The sequence below is a fragment of the Panthera onca genome, chromosome B3, assembly GCF_046562875.1.
Source record: "Panthera onca isolate mPanOnc1 chromosome B3, mPanOnc1 haplotype 2, whole genome shotgun sequence".
Classification (NCBI taxonomy): Eukaryota; Metazoa; Chordata; class Mammalia; order Carnivora; family Felidae; genus Panthera; species Panthera onca.
In genome coordinates, this window is record NC_138344.1 from 60173800 (window position 1) to 60200147 (window position 26348).

At 37.9% G+C, this 26348-nt stretch overlaps 1 protein-coding gene across 2 annotated transcripts in view; it reads left to right on the forward strand.

Moving 5' to 3' along the window:
* Window positions 1-4379: 4379 nt before the first annotated feature.
* Window positions 4380-26348, forward strand: part of TTBK2 (tau tubulin kinase 2) — a 166627-nt gene continuing 144658 nt past the window's right edge. Inside the window, exon 1 of one of the 2 annotated variants that reach the window (XM_078448548.2) lies at window positions 4380-4509. The gene's annotated coding sequence lies outside the window, so the exon portion shown is untranslated. Of the gene's footprint in view, window positions 4510-4529; window positions 4939-26348 lie in introns of those variants that run through there. The other variant, XM_078448546.2, reaches the window with a different exon arrangement.

The following is a 26348-nucleotide window of genomic DNA, read 5'->3' on the forward strand; positions in this document are numbered from 1 at the left end:
GTTGTTGTTGTTGCTGAGGTATAATTGACATAACATTAGACTAGTTTCAGGTATACTAGGTGTACTAGGTATAGTGAGATTTGTTTTTGAAGAGAGAGGTGGAAAGCAAAAGGGAAGGGGTCTCTTTTCCTTGAATTGTACCCAAGTTTGTTCTGTGTGGTGCTGTCCTCCTGATAATGATATAAATAACCCATCTAGATGGTTTTGTTTGGATTAGGGGGAAGTTAGAAAGTAGGAAACCATTGGGTGTCTAAAGATCGGTAGAGGAGGCCACAAATGGAGGTAGAGAGAAAGAAAAAGCATTCTCTAATATGTGATTTATTCTGTGCTACGAGAAAAAAGGTGTGTTGAAAGGCGCTATTATGTTCTAGGTGGGGAATCAGCATAAATCTGAAATCTGCTCATTATCCTTGAATGTGCTCTAAGACTGATCCTAGGACCAGAGTCTCATTCTTTCAGACTCAGTTATCCAGGGCAGATATCCCTAGACTTGAATCATTCCTCATTCTCTTATTTTTGTAAATTTTATTGCACTGGTTATGAATTGCTGCATGACAAATTGCCCTCCAAAACTAAGTCCTTAAAGTGACAGTAAACATTTGTCGTATCACACGGTTTCTGTGGGTCTGGATTTTGGGAATGGCTTAACTGGGTAGTTCTGAACTGGGGTATCTCACAAGATGGCAGTCAAGATGCTAGCTGGGCCTGCAGTCATCTGAAGGCTTGGCTTAGGGTGGAGGATATGTTTTCAAGAATGGCTCATTAACATGGCTGGCAATCTGGTGCTGACTGTTGAAATGCTTCAGTTCCTGGCCAGGTGGCCACTCTTAAGGGCCACCTGCTTAAACATCCTGATGTTACGGCAAATGGCTTCCCTCTAAGAAAGTGATCCAAGAGAGCATAAAGCAGAAGCTGCAAAGTCTTTTTTTTTTTTTTTTTTTTAAATCTGAGTTACTTAACATTAATGTAATAATGGTTTTAGGAGTAGAATTTAGTGATTCATCACTTACATGCAACACCCAGTGCTCATCACAAGTGCCCTCCTTAGTACCCATCACGCATTTAGCCTGTACCACTGCCCCCTGCCTTCAGCAGCCCTTAGTTTGTTCTCTGTCTTTAAGAGACTCTTATGGTTTGCCGCCCTCTCTGTTTTTATCTTATTTTTCCTTCCCTTTCCCTATGTTCACCTGTTTTGTTTCTTAAATTCCACATATGGGTGAAATCACAAGGTATTTGTCTTTCTCTGACTTATCTCACTTAGCATAATACTAGTATTAATACTAGTAACATAATTCTAGTTCCATCCACATTGTTGCAAATGGCAAGATTTCCCTCTTTTTGATCACCAAGTAGTATTCCATCGTATATATATACAACATCTTCTTTATCCATTCATTAGTCAATGGGCATTAGGGCTCTAATAAGCAATAATTTGGTTCTTGTTGATAGTGCAGAAACTGCAAAGTCTTTTACAATATGGTCTTGGAATTTACATACCATAATTTCTGAAAAAGTCTATTAGTTACACAGATTAGCCCAATTCAGTATGGGAAGGACTACACAAGGGTGAACATACCAGGAAGAAGGGATCATTGGAGGCCATTTTAGAGGCTGGCCACTACATTTATTTAAAAAAAATGTGTATGCATATATATATGTGCTTGGGTGGCTCAGTTGGTTAAGCGTCTGACTCTTGATTTCAGCTCAGGTCATGATCTCATGGTTTCTGGGATCAAGCCCTGCATAGGGCTCTGTGCTGACAGCAAGGAGGCTGCTTGGGATTCTCTCTCCCCCTCTCTCTCTGCCCCTCCCCTGCTTGCTGTCTCTCAAAATAAATAGATACACTCAAATATACATACATATTTGAGATCTATCTATCTATCTACCTATCTCAAAAGGGATTCCTTAACACTAGTACCAGCTCTTCAGTAATATATTACCTTGCCATTTATTCTAACTGAAAAATGCCTTTTGGGACAGTTCAGTACTTTTTTTTTTTTGGCTTAAAAAAGGTGATCTTATTAAAGCACAGAGACAGGACCCATGGGCAGAAAGAGCTGCCTCAATACTTCTAAAATGGAAAAGATCACGGAAAAGGGTGACCTGGTGAGCTTTTCTTTGGCCAGTCCGGTATCATAGGATTCCCACTCCTGTGGCATTTTCACCATTTATTTATTTATTTATTTATTTATTTATTTATTCATTACTGTCTATTAATTCTTACAATTCCTACTCTGAGATACACTGTACCCTATTCTTAAGATACTCATCCTAGAGCAATTCCCTCTGCACTGCATTAAAAAATTTTTGTTGTTCTCGATATGCAGCTACTGGATTGTTTTCTCACATACTTTGCTATTACCTTACCCTTCATGGATTTGCAAATGGAGTTGGTTACAAAATAACAATCAGAAAAATAATCATCTTTCCATATTTGGAGAATCCAGCTGTACCTACTGATTCATTTAAAATAAACAAAATAATAGTTCTGTGAATACATTAATTAAAACTCTTACCCATGATAGCAGAGATTTTATCTGGGTAGCTTGAAGAGGACACACTGTATTTGCTGAGTGAAAAATACTATCTTGAACCGAGAATAGCTATTTGAAATATTGCTAGGCATAATTTCAATGAATCTGAACTTTTTCCCTATAAACTTCTTTAATTTTAAAGAAAAACATTTGCAGAAACCCTAATCCTTTCCAATTCAAATTACTTGCCCAGCCAATATTCTGAAGTGAACTATATTCCATTGGACAAAATAATGGGAAAAACAACTTGTGGTTTTAATCAGTGGAAAGGAAACAATTTGGCTTCTTTAAGTTTGAACAGAACAAGATAAGCTGTGTCATCATCAATTGCCTTTAATGTGCATAATGTACACTTTGTCCTGCTTTTTATCCAAGGATCTAGGCATGACAGAGGTGTCTGTTGTTTTTTTTTTAAAGAATGTGGGGAGGCTGTGGCATTTCCTGAATAAGAAGAAACAGATTCTATAACAGTTCTGAGATTGAACATAGGGTTTATTATTAACCTTTCCATACTCCCAATTAATTGGTTTCAATCATAATGTCACTTGAGTGAAGAAAAATATTTAATGTAAGATGAAGCTTGTAAGTCATTGCATCCTTTCAGTCCATGGCAGACTCCTGGGAGTCATTTTGATTATTAAATAAAAAAAAGCATTGGACACAGGAGTAAGTTTAAGAGACCTGAGTTTTGAGGTGTCTGGCTGGCTCAAGCAGAGGAGCGAGCAACTCTTGATCTTGGGGTTGTGAGTTCAAGTCTTATGTTGGGTATAAAGATTACTTAAAATAAATTAGGGGCACCTGTGTGTCTCAGTCTTGAGCATCTGACTGTTAATTTTGGCTCAGGTCAAGATCCCAGGATGGTGGGATCCAGCCCTTGCCACCGGCTTTGCCATGAATGAGGGGCCTGCTTAAGATTCTCTCTCTTGCTCTGCCCCTCTCCCCAGCTCACGCGCTCTCTCTCTCTCAAATGAAAATAAAATAAATAATTGAAACACAACGAGTAAACAAGAGACCCGAGTTTTGGCTTGGCCACTAATTAGTTTTATGGCCTTGGAAAGTTGCTTAACTTCTTTTGAGATTTTTCTTCTCTAAATTGGTGGGTAAGGATGGGAGAGAGGTTTAATCTTAAGGTTTCCTCTTCACCAAAGAGCTTGACACAACACCTAATACAAATTTATCCCACACAGCCTCATTGCCCTGCTCTCCTCGCTTTTCCTTGAAAGTCTTCGAGGGACTCCCGCAATTGTCTTGCTTAGATTCCCATCCTGACCCTCACAAGGGCTGTGTATCCTTTGCTAGTGGTGTTTGAAAAAAGTAAGGAAGCCTCGTTTTTCACGGGTTGCAGTAAGGACACTTCGGGCTCCAGGCTGGTAGTCTTTTCTGGAGGTCTCGGTCTCCTTTCCTCCTTCTACCATTAGGCCTCTTCCTAGTGCCCGCCGGTGATTAGCTTCCTGTTAGGCGGTTCTGGGGATGGCGCCAATTTGCCAGATCCTGGCAGCTCTGGTTCTGAGGAGGTGGCATGGTAGGGCCTCACGGTTTGGGGCCCTTCTTCGTGACTCCTTCAGTGTAAATTCGTATCGTGACAACGCATTTCCGATTTTCTTCCAAAAAGCCCAAACCTGGGGTCACAATCATGCCTCTATAAGCAAGTTAACTACTGAGCTAAGAGGACACCAACGTGGGCCAACCACTAGTCTCAGGAGCTCTACTTCTACGCTCCGGACCCACGGGCAGTTGCGGCTGTGGCTGGAACTACAAGGCCCAGAATTCCAGCGCGCACGCGCGCTGCCATTGTGATGCTCCTTTCCCGGTAACTCGCCCTCTCAGGCAAACCTGAAGATAGCGGCAATTCTCCGGTGGGGGGCGGAGACGCTCTCTGCCTGACTCTCCGCCCCCGTCGTGATAGGCAATGGGACCAGCCAACCGACGTGGCGGGTTCGGGTCCTGCTCTCCAATCATCACCTGCGGCGGAGAGGTGGGCGTGCGCACTGGCAGGGCAGGTGGGCTAGGCTGTGTCGGGTTGCGAAGGGGGAGAATAACGTCGGGTCGGGTCAGCGGGCGCTGCAGTAGTCGCCGCAGCGGCGATGGGAGCGGTGGGGACGAGGCGGCGGCGGCGGCGGCAGGAGGAGGAGCAGGGGCTGGCACAAGAGCAGCGGCTGGGGGCGGCCAGCAGCAGCATTAACAGCAGCCGCAGCCGCCGCCGCCGCCAGTAAACGCGGACGGTACCCGAGGGGACTACCCAGCCGGCCGGCCCTCGAAGCCGCGCTCGGCTCCCGCCGCAGTCGGCGGCGGGGGATGGGCAGGCGGCGGCGGTCCCGCCTGCTGAGGGTTGATCCCTGTCGGTCCTGGTCCTGAGCTGGATCCGAGCCCTCCGCCCGAAATCCCTGCGTCTGCCACGGCCCAGGTAGGACACACCCCCCCGAACCCCCCGGGCGCCTCTGGGGTGCCCCGGGCCCCGCCCTCCCCCAGTCCTGACCCCCTCCTCCAGCCGCACCCCTCGCGGAGTGACCGACCCTGGTGCGGAGGGGAAGGGTACGAGAGTCTCCTCGGTAGCTGCCCACGCCCTGGGCTTGTGCCAGACCTAGTCACTCCACCTCGGAGACCGTCTGCTTCTACACCGTTTACCCGAAGGCTTGTGCCCTGTTTCCCGAGAGCCTTTCGGTGTCTTGACTGAACTTGGAGGGTCACGAAGCTTCGTCTGTTTCTCTCTCTGTAGGTGACCCATATATTGCTTGTATTTATGCAGCTTCTGGTACCAGGGCTGAGCACAGAGGGTTCTCAGGATACACTGAGCGCTTCTTTCGCACCCCGCCTCCCCAAATATAATAGAAGGAGGCATGGGACTATGCAGTGTGTTTGCTGTGTAGTAACGACAATGAAGGCCATGACTTTCTGGTACTTAAGGTGCAAAGTAATGACCTGAAGGATTTGCCTGCCATTTGCCTGGACTAAGATGATGTTGACACCCTGGGTGCTGTGGGAGGGACAAAAGACTCCACACGTTTGTACTGTCAAATCAGAGAAGTAAATAATCCATTGGATGCCAGGATACTTTATCGCACAGTGAAGTTAATTTTGTTTCAGTCGTGGCTGCATTGGAGGTAAAAATGACATTGAGTTGTACTTTGCTTTGAATTAAAGTTGATAGGTGGCAGCAATCCCGGTATTAACTCTTCTCATCCTTAGCTTTAGAAATTGTTCTTTAAACATGAGAGAGAGCAGTTTTCTTATAGTCTATGTATTATGTAAAGATGTTTTGGTATTCAGTAGAAATTGAGATTTTGAAATCCAAAAAAACTGAAATACACGAGGATCACATTATTATGAATGGGCGCATGTACACATACACGCAGGGAGAATCCACTCTGTGTTTTGTTAGTGTGTGTTCTGAGCCATTAATAACAGTTGCATTGGTTTCTAAACACTGATTTGCCAGAGTAGACCACAAAGAAAGATGTGTTTGCTGTTTTCTTTTGGCTCAGTAGAATAATGTTCTCTTTGGGGGGAAAGGAGAGATGGGAGATTGATTTTAAAGTATCGAGGGAATTGAATGTTATGTATTTCTTATAAAGAAACAGTAATGTTGACAAATATTACTAATATGACTAATCTTGAAGAACTAACTCTAGAAATTTTTCAAATAATAAGTGTACTCATTTCCATGGCATATTGTGATCCATTCAAATTGAAAACATACCAAAAGGAACCTTTAATTTAGAAGGTTATGTTTTCCTGTATGATGTATCTTAGATCAAGGCACTGAAAGGGATGTCTGAAGCATGCTTATAAAGGAAAGTTTCTCATTCTTTTATGATAGAATGTTAGGAAATGTTTTTTTCTCTTTCAGTTTTAGAAACATAAAAGAAATTGAAGCCCCTAGCTTCATTAATTTAATTTATAATATCAAATTGAAATAAATCTGATCTTCAGTAAGGGGCTAAAAATAATAGATCTTGCTTATGCTCTTGTACTGTGGTTAATACATAATTTAGTAAATTCTCTATTGTACTATATATGATTTCAGATTTTGTGTCTTTTTTTGACTTAAAAAAATACTGATTATTTTAATGCCTCAGGAAATCTCCATGAGAACACGCTCATTTGCTTTAGCAAATTGAACTCAATTATATAGGGCTTCAAATAGTTTTAAATGTAGAGTTGAAAGTGAAGTTTGTATAATTTAGACAAATTTGAAAGTATTTTACCTCAAAAAAATGGGCTAAAAGGTGATAATTAGTGATAGATTGTTGGTTTTTCAATGTAAACAAATCTTACAGAGCTTAGTTCACTATCATGGAATCTAACTTTGACAGGGGCAGTCAATTCTTTATATTTTATAACCTTAAAAAGTACTATATAGAGATGACAACTTGATTGCAACTTGTGAGAGACTTTGACCTGGAACCACCCAACTAAGACACTCTTAGATTCCTAATCCTCAGAAACTCTGTGAGTTAATGAATGTTTGTTGCCTAAAAACAAAAAGCAATGTATAACAAGGGGAAAATTTTAATGACCATTATTGAACTAGTGTGGGTTGAATTGATTCACGAAATAAAATAGCATTTTAGAATTAATGGAAAATATAGCTTACATCCTTCCCCACTCTTAAAGAAGTCTCCTGTAGAAAAATTCTTTTATAGATATGTGACAAACAACTTTACGACTTGGGTTTTATAATTTAAACTTTACAATTTAAGTTACTCACAATGATTCTAGTCATGTATTCCTTTTTTTTTTTTTTTTCTCTTCTTGAGGTTTTTGAGAAATACTCAACATATAGCTGGAGTTGTGTCCGTTTATTTGATTAGTAATATTGCAGGATATCTTCAATGTATGAATTTTTGAAATTAAACATATTTATGCTATTTTACTTCCTTGTCGTCCTTTTTTTGTTGTTGTTATGCAGTGTATTGTAAATAATAGCGATGGCAGTGGTGGATTCTAACCCCCGCCACCACCACCCCCACCCCACCTGAGGCTTCAGTGGATAGAATCCTTGTGTTGAAAATACTTTTATAACTTTTATTTGTAAATGCTCAGTGTTTTCAGGTTAAATGTCATACTTCCATGTTTGAGACAGGAGTCTTTAAGTCTGTATGAAAAAGTTGAGTATTTTAGAGCTAACTTTTGAGCATATGTACAAACATATAGTATTGCCACTCAGAAGTTACTGTCTTCCTTGGGGTGCCTGGGAGGCTCAATCTTTTGAGCGTTGGACTCTGATTTCAGCTCAGGTTGTGATCCCAAGTTGTGGGATCAAGCCCCGTGTCAGGCTCTGCTTGGTCATGTAGACTGTGTGCAATTCTCTCTCCCTCTCTCTCTCTTTTTCTCTCCCTCTCTCTTTCTTTCTCCTTCTCCTTCTCCTTCTCTGCCTCTCTCCCCTGCCCCTTGCGCTCTTTCTCTCTCTCTCTCTCGAAAAAAAAAGTTTCTGTCTTCCTTAATATCTGGTGATCTTATTGTAGGTTTAAAATACAGGTTGAAGGGTGGCTGGCTGGTGGAGCATGTGACTCTTGATCTTGGGGTTGTGAGTTCAAGTCCCACCTTGGGTCTAGAGATTACTTAAAAAAAATAAAAATCTCTAAAATACATACTGAAATTAAATTATTTACATAATGTGAATGTCAATTTTGCCAGAAAATTTCATCTTTTAAATCGGTGATTTTTAAGCAGATTTCTTGGTATATTTTCATTTATGTTTTATGACTATGATAAACATAATTATTCTTCTCTTTGTGGTTATTTTATATGTTCTTTTTTTTTTTTTAATGGTTGTTAATTTTTGAGAGAGAAAGAGATAGAACACAAGCAGGGGAGGGTCAGAGAGAGAGGGAGACACAGAATCTGAAGCAGGCTCCATGCTCTGAGCTGTCACCACAGAGCTGGACATGGGGCTTTAGCCTATAAACAGTGAGATAATGAGTGACCTGAGCTGAAGTCAGGCACTCAACTGACTGAGCCACCTAGGCACCCCTGTTCTGTTTGTCTGCTTTTTTTTTTAATGTTTATTTATTTTGAGAGAGAGCACAAGCAGGGGAGGAGCAGAGAGAGATGGAGTGAGAGAGTCCCAAGCAGGCTCCGCACTGCCAGCACAGTGCCGGAGCTCACAAACTGTGAGATCATGACTTCAGGTGAAATCAAGAGTTGGACTTGTATTGAATTTTTTTCATGATTTTTTTTTTTTAACCTTTGTATATGAGATCCTCGATGTTTTGGGATGTTGATAGTTCCTTTTTATTGTATTAAGAAATTCACTTTCACTTAGATTTAAACTTCCCATGGTAAAAAATTAAGTGTTATGGGGCACCTGGGTGGTTAAGTTCATTAAGCCTTCAAATTCAGGTCAGGTCATGATCTCATGGTTCGTGAGTTAGAGTCCTGCATCAGACTCTCTACTGTCAGCCTGCTTCCTATGCTCTCTCTCCGCCTCCCCTCCCCCCTTATGTGTGCGCACACGCTCTCTCTCTCTCTCAAAAATAAACATTACAAAAAATTAAGTGTTCTTTGAAAAGAATCTGAGGTGTTTTAGTGTCTTCTGAAGAATAGGAGGTGGTAGGGGAGCCTGGGTGGCCTAGTTAGTTAAGCATCCGACTTCAGCTCAGGTCATGATCTCATGGTTTGTGGGTTCAAGCCCCGAGTTGGGTTCTACACAGACAGCTCAGAGCGTGGATGGAGCCTGCTTCAGATTCTGTGTCTCACTTTCTCTCTGCCCCTTCCCTTTTCTCTATCCTTCCCCTTCTCTCTGCCCCTCCCTGAGTTCTCTCCCTCTCTCTCAAAAATAAAGAAGTAAAGATTAAAAAAAAAAAAAAAAAAAGAAAGAAAAAGAATGGGAGGTGGTAGCTTTTCACTCTCTCTGGTAAGCTTTCAGGATTTAACTGTGTTTTAGGAATCAGCATTTTTGTTTTATAGAAAGTTTGCATCTTAATGAAAATAAGAATTGGTGTTTTTAAATGTTTGAAATAGAAAATTTATTTGCCATTATATGTATTTTTACCAGAATGCTTTTTATCATTTTTTTTATATAGAAGTGTATGGTTGGTACAAAATGTTACTTTAGTTTCATATGTACACAACTTATATGTAACACTATGCCCACCACAAGTGTACCTACCATATGTCACCATACAGTGCTATTATAGTACCATTGCCTATATTTCCTATGCTGTACCCTTTATTCCCATGACTTATTCATTCCATAACTGGAAGCCTGTACCTCCCACTCCCCTTTACCCATTTTGCCCCCTGCCCTTGGCAACCCTCAGTTTGTTCTTTGTATTTATGGGTCTGTTAATGCTTTTTTGTTGGTTCATTTGTTTTGTTTTTTAGATTCCATATATAAGTGAAATAATATGGTATTTGTCCTTTTCTGTCTGACTAATTTCACTTAGCAAAATACCCCTTAGGTCCATCATGTTGTCACAAATGCCAAGATCTCATTGTTTTTTGTGGCTGAAATATTCTATTGTGTATATATACCACTTCTTTATCCATTCATCAATGGATGGACACTTGGTTGCTTCCTTTTATCATTTTTTTACATTTGTCTTTTCTTCTTTCTGCAGTTTCAAGATAATTGCCTTTTTAAAAAAGTGATTTCACATTGTTTTCCTTGTCTTATTCATTTAAATACTGTATTTTGTTAATATTTGTCTGACATTTAGTTTTATACATGTTATATATTATATATTAAGTTGGAAAGACCCTCTTTCTTACTTTCTTTGATCCATTAAGGGCCTAGTTTCTAAAATACTTCAGAAATGGTTTTATCAACATTTTGCAATGACCAATGAGGCAGAGATGAGGGGAGGAAGTAGGAAAAAATGAATAGCTAAAGAGACTCTTGCCTCTCATGAAATTTGATTTGAAAAAATCATCTGGAAGCTAATTCGTATGGTAGATAGTAAACTAGATTAGGACTTCATTTCTGCTGCGCTTGTTTAGCACTTAGAAAATCCAACATGTCCAAGACAAAAGTCAGCCCTCTTTTAAGTGCTTTAGTTCTACAAATGAAGGTATTATTATTTAATCAGTTGCCCAAGCTCAAAAATCTCATTATGTATGTATATATTTTGGTTTCCTTTTCCCCCTGGTTCTACCTGCACAGAATCTCTCCTTTTTATTTCTATTGTAAGTACCTTAACTTAGCCTCTTTTCACTTCATTACCTCTCCTTAAACATGTGGCAGCTCTGAACCTCATTATCTCTCCTTGGAACTATTGTAATAGCCTCATCCATTTGTTCATTAAATATTTGTTCAGCATCTATTGTGTTACTATGCTAGGGGTTAGAGATTTGGCAGTGAAAAGGACAAAAATGATGTCACTTCTGGAGCTTAATATAATGGAGGCAGTCTGTTATAGAATAAGGAATTCTAAGTGTTCCAAGTATCATGAAGGGAAAATGCAGACTACTGGGTGAACGTATTACCAGACAGAACTAACAGTCTGGGGAGTGGGTTCAGGGAAGTAGTCTTCTGTTTTGTCACCCACGGTTTATTCTCCATATGCCAGCAGATTCAGAGGTTAATAGATATATTACAGCTATAAGCAGTTAAGTAATTAAAAATAATAATTTATTTTTAATAAGCTTTTTAAATAAAACAATTTAATAAGAAATGTTCACACAGCTTTTGAAATAGCTTCAGACAAATGCTTTCAGAACACCAGAGCATTTGAAAAATTTGGTTCTACAGAGTCTGTCCACCTCTCTGTACAGTATGAGTATCTACTTTGGGTTTTCTCAGGCTTCAGTTGCTTGAGTACTGACAGAATTCCTATGTTATGTTTCACATTCTGTGTTTGAATCTCAGAAATGAGGACTAGGCATTACCAGTAGGAGGGTATGTATGGCTACAAAAAAGAAGTCTTCCAGGTAAGTAACTGTCTCTCTGTGGCTAGAATCTAACAGTTTATAGGTGACTTATTATTTTTTTATTTAAAAAAATTTTTTTTTAATGTTTTTATTTATTTTTTTGAGACAGAGAGAGACAGAGCATGAGTGGGGAAGGGGCAGAGAGAGAGGGAGACACAGAATCTGAAGCAGGCTCCAGGCTCTGAGCTGTCAGCACAGAGCCCTACGCAGGGCTCCAACTCACAGACTGAGATCGTGACCTGAGCTGAAGTCGGACGCTTAACCGACTGAGCCACCCAGGTGCCCCTATAGGTGACTTATTAAATATACAAGTAATTAGGATATAATTTGGATATCTTTGTAAGTTTAAAAATATGTAGTGCATTTTAAATCAGAAAAAAAAGTCTCTTACCATATTCTGGCACCTAATTTTGGTTTAGAAAATAAAGTTACTAGAGCCATTAACCTCTACATTAATAAATGCTTGAGTGGGAGAGAGCCAAAGCATAAGAGATTCTTAAAAACCGAGAGCAAACTGAGGGCTGATGGGGGGTGGGAGGGAGGGGAGGGGGGGTGGTGGGTATTGAGGAGGGCACCTGTTGGGATGAGCACTGGGTGTTGTATGGAAACCAATTTGACAATAAATTTCATATATTTAAAAAAAATAAATAAACATTAAAAAAATAAAAAAATAAACGCTTACACAGCAAGTGAATACAAACTGTTAATTATGCATCAGGATGCAATTTGAGTGTATTCTAATCTTTACTGTAACATATCATAGTACTTTACTTAACTCCTTTTTGCCTCAGTTTTGCTGTTTTTAAAAAGGAAAATTAATATAATTAAAATGGAGATCATTACAGAGAAGTTTCTGTATTGATTTTTTTCCCTTTGTCTTAGTGGGAAGATCATAGACCTATAATGCTTTGTTTGGTTGATATAGCTACAAAAGATTTTACCCAAGGAACGGTCTTGTTCAGTGTTTTCATTACAATCTGGCCATGTAAGTTACACTGTACTTTCTTTAGGGAAAGGATTTGCTTATGTGTTGTTAGTGTTGTAGCCAGGGAGAAGAGAACTAGATTGTTTACACTTTTATCCTGTTGTCAGTAATTGGAACTATACTGACTTGTAAAGTTTGTCTTTAATAGGTATTTTACTTTCTTGAATATATTTATTGAACCCAGAGAGTTTCCATGCTGCTAGAAGTGTAATTTACCTCCTGTGAAAGTTTAGAAGGAACATTTGAAGTATGAATGGTGACTAAATATTCTTTTCCTTTTGCTATCAGCAAATAGCATTAATCACAAATCTTTATCTCTTTTTAATAGCCCTTTAGAGAGGCTCTGGCCAAAAATCTTTGGGTTAAAACAAAAACAAAATCCCATGAGATTTATCCTATTCTTGATTGTTATTTCTGTTCTTTACATTAATATTATTAAGTGTCTTGAAAAACTTAGCTGTTGTGTACCTCTGTAAACTTGCATCTGTCTCTCAGCTTGTTTAAAAACATAACTGAGAGGCTCCTGGGTGGCTTGGTCAGTTGAGCATCTGACTCTTGATCTCACAGTTTGTGGATTTGAGCCCTTAGTTGGGCTCTGCACTGACAGTGTGAATCTTCCTTGGGATTCTCTCTCTCCCTCTCTCTCTGTCCTAACCCCCCTTTGTGTTCTCTCTCTCTCAAAATAAATACATAAACTTTTTAAACAACAAAAAAACCGAGGGGGGAGGGGCAGAGACGAAGGGGGCATAAGATCTGAATTGGGCTCTGCACTGACAGCAGAGAGCCCAATGTGGGGCTCAAATTGACAAACCAGGAGATCGTGACTCGAACTGAAGTTGGGTGCTTAGCTGACTGAGCTGGACACCCCAAGGTTATTTTTTATAATGTGAAAAATATATTATTTTGACTTTGAGATAGGAGGTAGCCACTCTGCATCATACTATATTTTAATCTATTTTTGGATTACAGATTATGTATTCTACCTGTTTATATAATAGATCAGGATTACTTTGAAAGCATCTGGTCTTTTACTCTAATAATAGGAGGTGTTTGATAAATGTTTTTTTTATCAAATTTGAAAAAATTTAAGACTTTTTTTTCTTTAGATTTTTTTCCCCCTAGCATGGAATCCCTCTGGGCCCAATAAGTGTATCTAGAAATTAAAATATCTACTAAAAGTGGAAAGAAACTTTATATAAGACAGTATGGTTACAGTAACTGACAACAAAATAAAAGTGTAAACAGTTTGTTCTTTCCTTCTGGGACTCCAGTTACATTACATGTTTTAGGCTTTTTGATGTTATCCCATAACTAACTGATGATCTGTTGGTTGGGTTTCTTTTTCTCTGTATGTTTCATTTTGGATAGTTGTTTTTTTTTTTTTTTTTCTCTTCTCTTCTCTATCTTCCAGCTCATAATCCCTTCTTTTACAGTAACTAATCTGGTGTTAATCCTATCCAGTGTTGTTGTTGTTTTAATGTTTATTTATTTATTTTTGAAAGAGAGAGAACACAAATAGGGGAGGGGCAGAGTAAGAGGGAAACAGAATCTGAAGCAGGCCCCAGGCTCTGAGCTGTCAGTGCACAGCCAGACTCAGAGCTTGAACTCATGAACTGTGAGATCATGACCTGAGCCGAAGTCAGACACTTAACCGACTGAGCCACCCAGGCGCTCCCCCCCCCCCCCTTTTTTTTTTTTATCTCAGATATATACTTTTAATGTCTAAAAGTCCTTGTCTACCACTTCTATTTCTGGGTCTGTTTTTACTTTTCTTTTTTCCTTTCTGTTCTTCCTTTTTTTTTTTTTTTTTTAATTAAAGTATATTTGATACACAATGAATGTTACGTTAGTTTCAGGTGTGTAGAGTACAGTGCTAAGGTAAGACTAGAGTTATGTATGCTGTGCTCACCACAAGTGTAGCTCCCATTTGTTACCATGCAATGCTATTACAATACCATTGGCTGTATTTCCTGTGCTTAACCTTTCATCTCCGTGATTTATTCACTCCATTAACTAGAAGTCTATACCTCTTAATCTCCTTCACCCATTTTGCCCATCCCACCACGGCCCTCCCCTGTGGCAGTCACCAGTTTGTTCTTTGTATTTGTGCATCTACTTTTTTTGTTGTTCATTTGTTTTTATTTGTTTTAGATTCCACATATAAGTGGAATCATATTGTATTAGTCTTTCTCTGTCTGACTTATTTCACAGACCTTCTAGGTCCATGTGACAAATAGCAAGATCTCATTCTTTTACGGCTGAGTAATAGTCCACATTCCATATATATTCCATGATATGTAACTTCTTTTTTATTCATTCATCTCTCTCTCTCTCTCTCTCTTTTTTTTTTTTTTTGAGAAAGCGAGAGAGAGAGAGAGAGAGAGAGAGAGAGAGAGAATGTGCGCAAGTGGGGGAGGGGAAGAGGGGAGAGAGGGAGAGAGAGAGAAGCTTAAGCAGGCTTCACACCCAGCATAAAATCATGACTGGAGCAGAAATCAAGAGTCGGACACTTAACCAGTTGAGCCACCTGGATGCCCCTATTTATTCATCTCTTGATGGGCACTTAGTTTGCTTCCATATCTTGGCTATTATACGTAATGCTGCAGTAAACACAGGAGTGCATATAGCATTTTGAATTAGTGTTTTCATTGGATAAATACCTAGTAGTAGAATTACTGGATCACATGGTATTTCTATTTTTAGTTTTTTTGAGGAACGTGCATACTGTTTTCCGTAGTGGCTCTGCGCATTTGCTTACCATCAATAGTGTAAGAGAGTTCCTTTTTCTCCACATCCTTGCTAACACTTGTTATTTCTTATCTTTTTGATGCTAGCACACTGACAGGTGTAAGGTGATATCTCATTGTGGTTTTAATTTTCATGTCCCTAATAATTAATGATGTTGAACATGTTTTCATGTGTCTGTTGGACATCTGTATGTATGTCTTTACTGGAAAAATGCCTATTTGGGGCCTCTGCGCATTTTAAAATTGGATTCTTTGGATTTTTTTTTTTTTTTTTCTGTTGAGTTGTGTAAGTTGTTTATATATTTTGGATATTAACCACTTATCAGATATATTATTTGCAAATAGCTTCTCCCATTCAGTTGGTTACGTTTTCGGTTTTGTTGATGGTTTCCTTCACTATGCAAAAGCTTTTTATTTTAATGTAGTCCCAATAGTTTGTTTTTGCTTTCCTGCAGAGATCTATCTAGAAAAATGTTGCTAATGCTAATGTCAGAGAGATTACTGCCTATGTTTTCTTCTAGGATTTTATGGTTTCAGGTCTCACAGGTCTTTAATCCACTTGAGTTCATTTTTGCGTATGGTATAAGAAAGTGGTCCAGTTTCATTGTTTTGCATGTAGCTGTCTAATTTTCCTAGCACCATTTATTGAAGAGACTGTCTTTTCTCCATTGTATAATCTTGCCTCCTTTGTTGTAGATTAATTGACTATAAATGTGTGGTTTTATTTCTGGGTTCTCTTTTCTGTGTGTCTGTTTTGATGATTCAGCTTTGTAGTAGATCTGGAAATCTGGGATTGTGATACCTTCAGCTTTGTTCTTCTTTCTTCAGAATGCTTTGACTTGGGTTTGTTTTTATTGATTGATATTTCCTTTTTTGCATCCCTGGTAATTTGTTTGAGTGCCAGACATTATGATTTTACATTGTTACGTGCTGGATTTTTTTTTTTTTTTTTTTTTTTTTTTTTTTGTATTCCTTTAAATATTGGGGAGTTTGTTTTGGGATACAGTTATTTGAAAATACTTTGATGCATCCAAGGCTCTGAATGTTTTTGAAGGTCTTTTTCACTCTGTCTGGTGAGTATGCAAACTATTCTTAGCCTTATTTGAGCATCAAAGATTGTTCTGCCTGCGCCTTTCCAGTGGTTTGAACTTGGTTTTGATCATTTCACTTCCTTACACAGGTGCATTGGTAAGTACTTAGCCAGAATCTCAAGGAGAATTCTCTCTAGATATCCACAGCTCATTCTTTGTGCTGATGTGCTTTCTCCTCTCCAGTGTTTCGTTTTGCCTTGACCTCCCCAGAACTCTGAATTTTGTCTCCTTAACTCAGTGAGATTTCTGGTCTTTGTTTGGGTTCCCCATCCCTGTAGTGTGGCCTGGAAATTCTCTCCAGGTAGTGAGTTGGGGGCACTTGTAAGGCTAACTTTATTTCCCTTTTTCTCATGAATCCCTATTCTGTAGTGCTTATTGTCAATAGTGTCTAAAAACCATGTTTCATATATTTTGTCCTTTTTTCTAGTTGTTTAATGTGGTAGGGTAAATCTGGTCCCTGTCACTTTATTGTGGCCAGGAGCTGCATTCACCTGGTGAGTATATTTAAATCTCAAAGAGGAGTCATATTTCACAGTTATGCTGTCATTAGAAATTTATGTATTATCTTTATGCCCAAATATAGCTTCAAAGATATCTTCTGTGCCCTTTAGACACATCATAAGCTTCTGATGATTAATTCTAGCACTCTTCTTATTGGGATTAAAATTGTAGTAAAAATAATTTTCCTACTACTCTGTTCAAGAGCAGAATCTAACATAAACTGTATATGGCACTATGTATAAAAACCATGCTGTTATTTATTTTGTGAATTATCTAGCTTCCCCTCCAAATAGGAGGATATCTAGTTATAGATATATAGCTATCTATATATCCACACACACACACACACACACACACACACACACACAGTTATAAAGTTATATAGTTAGTTATACAGTATATCTAGATAATAATAGTTATAACTGAACTTTGTTTCCTTTTGCTTTATATTCATCCCCCTTATACGAAGTTCCTTATTGGCTCCCCTTTGCTGAAATAAAATAAAGTTCATTTTCTTCCTAGCATGATTTTTATAGTCTGAACTCAGTTTACCTTTCATGTCTATGTATTCTTTCTCTATGATCAGAACTCTTTTAGACCAATCTTAGTCCATGTAGACAACTGTACATATTCATTTTTCCATGCACTTGTGTGTTTTGTTCATTTCCATTTATGTGCCTTTGCTTAGCTCCTCAGTCAGTTAGCTTTTGCCTTCAAACAAACCACCCCAAAGTTCAGAGGGTAACACAATTTGTTAGTAAAATATTCTGTGGATTGGCCGTTTGGGTCCAACTGCATATTCTTTTTTGGTCTTGTCTGGGCTCATGTATGCGAGGCATTGTGCTAGCTTGGGTTTCTTCACAATTTGTGTTCCAAAACAAGCAATAGAGGGCTAGTTGAGAGCATAAATGCTTTTCAAGCTTCTGGGTCATGTTTGCTAATGTTCTGTTGGTCAAAGCAAGTCACAGGGCCAACCTCAGTTTCCAGGATAAAGAAACTCTACCTCTTTGTGGGAGATGCAGCAAGGTCACATTGTAAAAAGATATGTATACAGGAGTGGGAGGAATTTGTGGTTATTTTGCAATCTACTGAACCATCATCATAAATCCTGTCCACCTCCTCTGAGAAACTTTGTATAATCATCCTATCTCATGTAAACCTCTCGCATTTCTGATTTGTCATGTGTACTTGGCCCTTACAGTTTGATGTTGATTAACTTTTTGTATTTTTTACCTTTTAAGTCCAGAGAATTACTGTTACGTTCTGTTTTTGCATTATGTATTCTATTTTAAAGAATAATTTGGAAATAATTATTTATGTTTTCTTCTTTCCTTGCTTGTAAATTAATTAAGGGCAAAACCATGCATTACATTTCTACCTACTCTTCTGTGTATTTATAACAATTCATTGAATGACTATTTTCAAATCAACTCTCAATTACTTGTTTGAGGATGACTTAATTTGACTCAGCTGTATAGAATGTGAAAGAAGTTGTATTCATTCTTCCAATAATTAAACATTTATTGAAAGATTGTTCTGTGGTAGGTATTATGCTAGATACTAAGTACAAAGATGAGAAGAATTCTGCTCTTGACCTCAAGAAATTTAAAGCATTGTAAATTATGTATGTGCTTATAAGCCTGCTTCTTTACTCTGAACCTAGATTTCTGCCCTATGACCAACTCATAGGTTAGCTGGCTTTTCACTCTTGCATAGATGGAACAGTCTCCTGCTGTCTGTCACACTGCTAGATGATTGTTGCCTAATCTATTCTGTGCCTAGCTTCCTTGCCTCTGGTTTATATGACTATTATCTTTTGCTGTTTTCACTTATTTATTTTTTTTAACATTTATTTTTGAGAGACGGGGGAGGGGCAGAGAGAGGAGAGAGGGAGACACAGAATCCGAAGCAGGCTCCAGGCTCTGAGACATAGGGCTTGAACTCTGTAGCCATGAGATCATGACGTGAGTCGAAGTGGGACACTTAACCAACTGCGTGCCCCGGTATCCCTCCTGCTTTTTTTTTTTTTTTTTTTTTATAAGACATATTAATCATAGACTACGTAAAACATTGGTGTGAAATTTAACATTATTATAAATGGTCAAGAAATAGAACATTACCGGCATCTCAGAAGCCCCTTCCTGATCTTATTCCCTTATACCCCAAAGGAATCTATTCTCGTGACTTTTGTAAAAAATCATGTCCTTGCTTTTCTTCATAGACTTACTACCTATGTTTGCATCCCTATTTAACATAATTTAGTTTTTCTTATTTTTGAACTTAATATAAAAGGATTTATATTGGGGGGGGGGCACCTGGGTGGCTCAGTTGGTTAAGCAACGGACTCTTGATTTCAGCTCAGGTCATGATCTCATAGTTCATGGGATCAAGCCCCTGCATCAGGCTTCGCACTGACAGCACGGAGCCTGCTTGGGATTCTCTCTTTCCCACTCTCCCTCTCTGGCTTGCATGCTCCCTCTCTCTCTCTCTCAAAATAAATAAATAAGTTTAAAAAAAGGATCTATATTGTATGATTTTTTTCAATGTTGTTTGTGAGACTTGTTCTAGTAGTTCAGTGTCACAGTAGTTTATTTTTGGTTTAGCATAGTTTTTGTGGTAGGTAGAAAATGGTCCCTTGAAGATATTGGTGCCCTAATCCCTGCACTGCTCGTGCAGAGCCTGACTTGGGTCTCGGTCCCACAACTGTGAGATGATGATCTGAGATGGAATCAAGAGTCTGACCCCTAACTGACTGAGCCACCCAGGTGCCCTGTGAATGTGTTACCTTATATGTCAGAAGGCACTTTGCAGATGTGATTAAGTTAAGGCTTTTGAAGATTATCTTTGATTATCCAGGTTGGTTCAGTGTAATCACAAGGGACCTTAGAAGAGGGAGACATATATAAAGAGACATGATGTTTGAAGCAGAGCTCAGAGAGAAAGATTTGAAGATGCTGTACAACTAGGTTGGAAGATGCAGGATGGGGCCGTGAGCCAAAGCATACCGGCAGCTTCTAGAAGCTGGAAAAGACAGGATAAAGGATTATCTCCTAGAGCCTCCATTACAAGCATAGCCTTACTGACACCTTGATTTTAGCCCCATTTAGAAGCCTGGACTTTTGATTTCTACCATTGTAAGATTATAAATTTGCATTGTTGTGCCAATAAATTTGTGGTAATTTGTTACAGTAGCAGTAGGAAACTAATTCTTTCTTTCTTTCTTTCTTTCTTTCTTTCTTTCTTTCTTTCTTTCTTAACTGTATGACTATATACTACACTTTATCCTTTCTTCTCTTACTGGACATTTGAGTTGTTTTTTGTTTTGGCGTTTATGGATGGTGTGGCTATGAACATATTTGTGTATGTTTCCTGGGGCTCATGAGAGAAGAGTATTTTTAGGATATATACCTGGGAAGAGAGTTATTGGGTCACGAGGTATGCACATTTTCAGCTTTACTTAGAACTATTTCCAGAGTACATTCCTACCAATGGTTTATGAGAGTCTAAGTTTTTATTTTTAAATATTTCTTCTTTGATAGTCACTATGATAATGCTTCCTTCCTTTATGTGGGCGGATTCTCAAAATTTGCTTCAAGTCAAGACACATTTAGGAACTAATTTATACTTTTTCGAATTTAGAAATAGTAGGTGGCATTGGTTTATTTTTATTCCCTTTTTGATCAGCCAATTTTCACTTAACCTTAAAAGCAAGATTATAACAATGCAAATGCTGTAATTTAATTTGTAATCATAGTTGTAGAGTAATATTTTTCTCTTGCTGGCAAAAACATTTTTGTATGAATTTGCTAAGTAGTAGTTGTATAATGGGTTTAAATTCAAGGCCTCTATGCAAACATGATAATTTCTGTTCATCAGCATTCAAGCAGCACAGGGACTGCTTTGGACAGTAGTATGTCTGTTAATGTGACTGTTTCTTCTTTTGGTTAAGAAGCATACACAATGATTTATTAAGTAATCATGGCCATTTATTGAGCACACTTAGTATGCCAGGCATTGTGATAAATAGTTTACATATATCATATATTGTCACTTTTAATCCTGAGATAGCCACCATTGTTACCTGTTTTTTTTTAGATGAGGAAATTGAGCATGGAAAAGCTAAGTAATGGGCCTTAGATTACACAACCAGGATTTGACTCCAGGTAGTTTGGTCTTCATGTCTATTTTTTGAGAAGTCCCTGGACTTAGAACACAATAAACTCACTGCAGTATTATGTTAATTTCTCTTATAGGGAGTTCTCTTCATTTGGTGTGGTTTGGTCTAGCTTATGTTTATAGAATTATTATAGGATTTTTTATCTATTTGCCATTGTTCCTCTTATTCTTATTTTCATTTTCCTTTTCTCCTTTTCTTCGCATCTTTCTATTTGTGTATGTGAATCTGTATAACTTTTAAATTATAGTTTGTTTCCTCATTTTCGTTTTGTTAATTAACTTCATCAAATATCTATTTTTTTAAAATACACTTTTGTGTTAAAAAAATTTTTTTAAATGTTTATTTTTGAGAGAGAGAGAAAGAGACAAGAGTGTGAGCAGGTGAGGGGCAGAGAGAGAGGGAGACATAGAAATTGAAGCAGGCTCCAGGCTCTGAGCTGTGCACACAGCCTGATGTGGGGCTTGAATTCGTGAACGATGAGATCATGAACTAAGCCAGAGTCGGACATTCAGCCAACTGAGCCACCCAGGCACCCCTCAGATATCTATTGATTAACTGCAAAGTTTATATATTTTTTTATTATGGCAGAGGATATGTGATTATGATATGGTTTTCATCTTTAAGGGATTTATAATCTAGGGGATTGTCAGTGTTTGCTTATTAATTTGTTGGCTGTTTTCTTCTCAGTCTTTTTCTATCTAACACATGTTTCAAGTGATTTTTCACCACATGTTATTTTACAAATTGAATATCCATTTAATATGTTTTGTTCATATTTCATCATCTTTGGGTCTGTTTTGGCAACATCTTCAGATTTATCCTCATCGACTGAATTCATCAGTATGCTGTTTACTCTATTAGGATCTAGGTCATTAAGGTCACCTAGGTTATTCTAGGTCATGAATATTATTAGGGAGGAAATTTTTAATTTTTCTCTTGCAGTATCTAGTTTTCTTGCATCAAGATTGATTATTTTTAAGTTATTAGTGTTACTGAAAAATGAATTCCAATTATTTGCAGCCAAATTACATTCACTGTTTAGATATACTTAGTGATGTGGAATCAGAAAGAACTATTGCCCCATACCATTGAAGGCTGGCGTGTCACTTATTTATTGCTGCATAACAAGTTACCCAAAACTTAGTGTTTTGGAATAACAACATTTGTTATTTTACAGTGTCTTTAGGGCAAGATTTTGGGTGTGAGTCAGGTAGGTACTCTGTTTTAGGGTCAGTCACAGGTTGCAGTCAGGATAGGCTGTAGTTGTCACATGGCTCAGCTGGGGAAGGATCTGTTTCCTTGCTTAGTCCGATGGTTGGCATTGATTCAGTTCCTTTGGAGTGGTTGAACTGAGGGCCTCAGCTCTCTGCTATAGCTCTTAGTACCAGTTATAAATGGAATCATATAATTTTGCTAGCAAGGACTGTCCTCAGTTCTTTGCCATGTTGGGCCTTTCTTGGGAGGCAACATGGCAGCTTGCTTCATCAGAGCACCAAGTGGGAAGGGCCAAAGAGAAAGAATGTGAGCAAGGTAGATGTCTTTAGTAATATATTTGGGAAGCAACCTATCACTTTTGTTATATTCTATTCATTAGCGGCAAGTCACTAGATTTTTTTGTTGTTGTTAAAAAATTTGTTTTAATGTTTATTTATTTTTGAGACAGAGAGAGACAGAGTATGAGTAGGGGAGGAGCAGAGAGAGGGAGTCACAGGCTCCAGACTCCGAGCTGTCAGCACAGAGCCCAATGCGGGGCTCAAACTCACGAACCGTGAGATCATGACCTAAGCCAAAGTCGGATGCTTAACCAACTGAACCACCCAGGCACCCCAAGTCATTAGATTTCGCCTACACTCAAGGAGGGATCAAAAGCATGAGATGAGAGATCATTGGGAGCCATTTTAGAAGCAGTACAAGTAGTACATCTTGGTAGCTTATAAGATTCTAGGTGTTTTCTGTAGGGTTCAGTTCCTAATTGGAACAGGTGTATTCTTAGATTTATTTCAGTGTTCTGTGAAGGACTCCACCCAGGGTATCATTTGTTCCATGATATTTCCATTGGTAACCTAGAGTGAGACCATGAAAATTATTTGGATTTTGTAGTTATATCTGAGGGGTAACTAGTAATCGTTAAAAAAATTTTTTTTTACTGTGGTAGAATACACATAAGATTTACCATTTTAACGATTTCTAAGTGGACAAATTCAGTGCCATTACATACCTTAACACTATTGTGCCACCAGAACTTTTTCATCTTCCCAAAATGAAATTCCGTATCCAAACAGTAAATCAACACTATCCCCTCCTTGTAGCCCTTAGCAACCCACCAGACAGAAACTGCTTTTCTGTCTCTATGAGTTTGCCTACCTAGGTACATATTATAAATTGAACCATAAATATGACCTTTTGTGATGGGCTTATTTAACTTAGCATAATGTCTTCAAGGTTCATTCATGTTGTAGTGTGTTTGAGAATTTCCTTCCTTTTTAAGATTGAATACTATTCCATTATATGTATGTACTACATTTTGTTTATCCATTAGTCTGTCACTTGGGATGGAGACTTGGGTACTTCCACCTCTTGGCTATTGTGAATAGTGTTGCTATGAACAATGGTGTGCAAATGTCTTTTTGACTCCTTACTTTGAATTCTTTTGGCTATATACTCAGAGGTCGAATTATTTAATCATATTTTAATTCTATGCTTACTTTTGAGGGTGACCGCCAATAATGTTTTCTGTAGTGGCTGCACCATTTTAAGTTAATATCAGCAATGCACAGGGGTTCTAGTTTCTCTTCATCTTTGCCAGCAGTTTGTGTGTGTGTGTGTGTGTGTGTGTGTGTGTGTGTGTGTGTGTTTATAATTGTCATTCTAATGGGTATAAAGTGGTTACTGGTTGGATTTGTGTTTCCCTGATAATTAATGATGTTCAGCATCTTTTAATGTACTTGCCATTTGCATATTTTCTTTGGAAAAATATCTATTCAGGTTGTTTGCCTATTTAAAAACATTGTTTTGTTGTTGAGTTGTAGTTCTTTATATACTGTAGATATTTAACCCATTATCAGATATGATTTGCAGATATTTTTTTCCCATTCCAGTGCCTTTTCATTCTGTTGATAGCATCCTTTGCTTCACAAAAGTTTTTAATTTTTATGAAATCCAATTTATCTGTTTTTTCTTGTTTTGATATTATAGTCAAGATATCATTGCCAGATCCAATGTTATGAAGCTTTTCCCCTATGTAGTCTTCTAAGAGTTGTATAGTTTTTTTTAACTCTATTTTCAGTAAATTTTTGCATACGATTATAAAGTAAGCATTTAAAAAAGATTGTCCTTTCCCCATGGAATAGTTTTGACACCTTTGTTGAAAATCATTTGACCATATATGTAAGGTTAAAATTTTTAACTTTTAAAAACAGTGTTTCTCTTCTTATTGTAAAAATCTGTATTTGGTGTAGTAAATTTACAGAAGAGGAATCCTCCTTAAGAAAATAATCCTATTATATAGAACTATATAATTTGTTAATAGTTAATTTGTTAATTTGTTAATAGTTGGTAAATATCAGTCAGGTTTTTTATTTTATTTTTTTAAGTGTGTATTTATTTTTGAGAGAGAGAGAGAGAGAGAGAGATGGACACAGAATCGGAAGCAGGCTCCAGACTCTGAGCTGTTAGTTTAGAGCCCTACTTGGGGGGAGCAGGGCTTAAACCCACGAGTAAGATCATGACTTGAGCTAAAGTTGGACGCTCAACCAACTGAGCCACCCAGGCACCCCAGTGCAGGTTTTTTCTATACATAATTTATGTGTACACTTTTAAAAATACAAATGGGATTATATATACATATCTATCTATCTATATATATGGATAGATATGTATATATCTATATATACTGTTTTATAACTCTTTAACTTGAAGCATAAAGAATTTTTCATGTTTAAATATTTTACAAGTTACTTTTTTTTAAATGTTCATTTACTTATTTTTGAGAGAGGGAGAGAGAGAGGAGGAGAGAGAGAGAGGGAGAGAGTGAGTGTGGGGGAGGGGCAGAGGGGGAAACAGAATCCCAAGCACGCTCTCCGGGGGGCTGGAAACCATGAATGATGAGATCATGACCTTAGCCACAATCAAGGGCCAGACGCTCAACTGACTGAGCCAACCAACTGCCCCAACAAGTTACTTTTTAAATTTATTTTTTTATTTTCAATTAATTTAAATATGCATGTAAAGTTTAATGATTCTCTGCACTTTATTATAGAAAAGAACAGTTTTCTTTCCTTCCCGTCTGCCCTGTTTACAACTCTGCAGAAGTACTCATTTGAACACTTTTTCCTGATTTTTTCATTGTTTACCTCTATATCTTAAACTGATGTGCTTGTATTGCTGCTGATTAATTTTTATTAAAATTTTTTTTTTAATGTTTATTTTTGAGAGAGAGGGACAGAGTGTGAGCAGTGGAGGGGCAGAGAGAGAGGGAGACACAGAATCTGAAGCAGGCTCCAGGCTCCAAGCTGTCAGCACAGAGTCCAATGCAGGGCTCGAACCCAGGAACCAAGAGATCATGACCTGAACTGAAGTCAGACGCTCAACCAACTGAACCACCCAGGCGCCCCTAACTTTTAAATTTTAGTTATAATATATTGGCTTTTTTCTATGGAAGATGGGAATTTTATTTTTTTCATTGCTTATCTCATTCCTACTACAGTTAAGTCCTATTTTTTCAGTAATGTTATATCTTAATTTTGATTAGGTGAATATTCAGACTTTATTTTGACTCTAAATGCTTTGACATGTAGGTGAAATTTGCTATCTATACAGATATAAATAGAGATAATGGTATCTTTTCTTCTCTACACTGTTATTTTTGTTTGTTTTTTCCTAGAGCTTATAATTGTTTTTGTTTGTGTGTTTGGTTGGTTAGTTTCCTAATCACTAATTCAGTCCCAAATTTTCCTCAATTTGTACAGGTCTCCTCTTAATGTATTCAGGTTCATTTAGGTATTCTATCAATAGCATCATCTTTGAGAACTCTTTCCTGGAGCCATTCTTGTCCTACAGGCTAGGAACTGTGGCTTACTCATCTTAGTGTTTCCACAGTTTTGGGCAGGGTCCTCATCAAATGTTTATTGAAAGGATGATTAGTAAAAGTTGAGATTGTAGAATTTTAAAAAATGTTTACTTATTCAGGCAAGAGAAATAAAACCAAAAACAAACTATTCAGATTACTTCAAAACAAAACGTCTGTGCACAGTGAAGGGAACAGTCAAGAAAACTAAAATGCAGCCTACCAAATAGAAGAAGGTAATTGCAAAGGACATATCTAATAAAGGGTTAATATCCAAAATATATAAAGAACTGATACAATTCAACACCCAAAAACCAAATAATCCTATTAAAAAATGGGCAGAAGATGTGAGTAGACATTTCTCCAAAGAAGACATA